Here is a 3,256-nt window from a genome sequence, read left to right on the forward strand (position 1 = left end):
TACATTTTTCTATTAATGTAATACATCCATATTTAAAGTTTTGCCTAGTAAGGATTTTGAATATTACATTAGAAGGATCAATTGTGTCTCTTAGCTGAGTTTCCTCATATTTCAAGTCTATCTGCAGATTCATTATTTAGAACAATTAGTCAGTTGGAATGATAAGCTCTACAGCTGCTCTTGAACTACAGCTTCCTCGAAAGAAAGAAAAAAAAAAGATCAGAGAGGTCATTTGAAAGAGCTTTACTGGAATCAGCTTGGGAGAAGTTGATTAGGCTGTCTGTGATGTCTCTTAACTGAGAAAAAATTGGCAATGATTTTTAGTAGCACATGTTACATGGGAGATAACAACACTTTAGCACACGAGGAGACAATCTGTCCACCACTTAAACAAGACCAACCAAAGTCTTTACACATGTTACTGATGAATCCCAGAGAGCCCTCTTTGTACACAAAAGAGAGACATTACTGTAACACAGTACTATTTATGATGTGAAACAAGCCCATGGAGTTTGAAAATAGTGATAGATGTCATTTATATTGAGGAAATACTTTTACACTTTTAGTTTCACTTTTCTCATAAAATGTAGTGAATTTACATGTTATAGTGGATCTTTCACTTTCTCGCTCAACAATTACAGAATCTTGTTGTGACAAACTCCCCTCTCCAAGTGACGACCACGAGGTGGACGACCACGACATGGCGGTCATCTTGTTCGCATGAACACAGGCAGCGGTTTTCGAGTTCATGGAACTATTTTCGGACACTGGAACTTTTGAACACTGCTAGACTTCCATGATGCCTGCGTTCGGGTTTACAACGCTTAGAAAGACATAGTTCAGTGGAAACATTCCCACGAACAAAGGGAACAAGCTCCAGGGTAAGAACATTGACTATGTTCGGTAGTATGCACAGTTTTTAAACTACCGAACTAGACCGAACTAGACCGCAAGCCCTGATTCTCTGGAACTGTTTTAGGTCATGGGACCATGCGTGCGGTCTGTCAAATTATGACTTCCAGGAAATTCCTGAACCCCCGAACCGATCTGGGTTATCTTTGGATATGTTGGTCACCCAGATCAGGGTTATCAGGGGATGTAACTTTGTGGGGTTTTATGTATTTTTTAAGGTACTTTTGGGGTGTTTGGGAAATGTGTGTTTTTTGTGGCTGGAGATAATTGAGTTTAATACAGTGCTTGATTCAATTATCTACCAGGCACAGGGGAGGGATTATCTTGTTTGTATGGGAGCATCCTGGACCTGAGAGCCAATGTAATCGTGTGTATGTTTTTACTGTAGGCTAATCTCAGGTCCAGGGGGGAGTGCCCCTTGCATGGGGACCTGCATATAAGACCAGTTGTGGCTGCCAATAAAGGTATTCCAGCTTGTACTCCCAGAACTATGTGTCATCTGGTTATTGGAGGGGAAAGGGATTATCACTAATCACTGTTCCAGTGTGGAGGATTAAGCAGGGAAAGTCCTTGTAAGGACTAGAGCTCCCAGGACTGAGGTCGTCCAGTGCCTTGGGGATGGGTAGAGTGAGTTCCCCATTCGGCTCCAGGAGGGAGCGGTTCCAGGACCCCAGTCTAGCCTCGGCAACTGTGGCCAGGAGTGCTGCGCTTTGTCCCCTTTTCCAGCTAGGAAGCGGTCCTTGGCAGAGGTACCCAGCCATGGGTACAGGGAGCTCCGTTACACTTGTTAACTATCATGCAATCTTATCAAAGAAAAATACATTTGTATTGTCGTGTCTGTTTTGTGTTGGTATTATAATATATTTTTTCTTTGGTATGTTTGGTATTACTTGCAATTTAAAAAAAACTAAATATTGATTTTCATAGCATTACATTAACAATTCTTTGATATACATGACTCATGCGTTTTCGAAAATGACGTATCTAATTTTCTTTTATATTTATTTGTGATTAAACAACTCTTGCTTTATGAGTAGTAGGCATTCAGACATACATGTGCACTGTATAAGCAGTTGGCATTCAGAGGGATGAAAGAAAATATTCACATAAAGAAGAGATTAAAACTTGGAAAAACATGGCAACCCTTGGTACCGCTCTCATGGCTCGCGAGAGAAGAATAGCTGCTGCTGCTGGGGATTGTAAGTTTACTCTCAGGGCTTCCTCTTCCCTATACACACCAGCAGGGCCAAGAACAGCACATACTTGGCCCGGGCCCTGCTCCAGATTTCTTAACGGTGCAGGGGCGTCAAAATGGCCTGGAGCCATTGCCCCACTGCGGCCAATGGATGGACCTGGCCCTGCTTTGGTGGTCTTTTAAATGGTCTGACTATAATCCCATTAGCCTTCTTAATTGTGGTAATGGTCAATATAACATCAAGATAGTACACAAATAGTTTGAAAACAGATATACAAACTCAAAGAAAAGGATATTTATTAAAGCTCAGTACAAGACTATGACACTCATAAACAATCAATGCAGTAGATTGGAGCTCAATATCAGCTAACTTTTCATCTATTGACATCCATCCTTATCCACAGGTTATGTCCTTGGCATTAGGACAGCCATAAGGGAATAGCTGGTGTATATAGAGGCATGGACCAGTCAGGCAGCAAGAAAGGAATACAGGAAACAAAGTAAGCAAATGCCTAAAAAAACATGGACACAAAGACCATACAATGATGCCTGCATTGTTAGAGTCAATATGACATCCTCCATGTGCTCGAATCAGATTGGATCTGCAATGTTACTTCACTAAAACTACTGAAATTGAAACCTAAGGTTGTTTCAGTGGTAAAGGTCAATATGAGTATACAGGATGATACTCGTAAAAAAATATACTTATATAATATAGACAATATCAAAATCCTAAAACAATTTAGGCAAAAAATAAACGTGGTTAATTGTGTAGATTTCAAAACGTGTTCATGTGCCAATCTTTTAGCATCCTAACTTATTCTATTGCCTTATACAGAAATACTGCTCTGATTGTTTGTAATGTCAACACAAACCAACATGAACCTTTTCCCGACAATTACATTTAAACATGCCCATTTACATTCGATTAATACCTTCAGCACTTTCTCTGCTGTGAGATGCTACGGAATTAACTTTCAGATGTTTGCTCAGTATCCTGTGCAGCAGAGTGACAGGTTGACAGGAATATTTCCTTATATCGTGTGAATATAAAAAAAAAAATTGCTTAATAGTTATATATAGCACTATTTTTGAATTCTTACATGATTTTAAGTATTCTGGTTACAGTGTTGATTATTCTCCTAATTT

Source organism: Pelobates fuscus, chromosome 8 (assembly GCF_036172605.1).
Source record: "Pelobates fuscus isolate aPelFus1 chromosome 8, aPelFus1.pri, whole genome shotgun sequence".
Taxonomy (NCBI): Eukaryota; Metazoa; Chordata; class Amphibia; order Anura; family Pelobatidae; genus Pelobates; species Pelobates fuscus.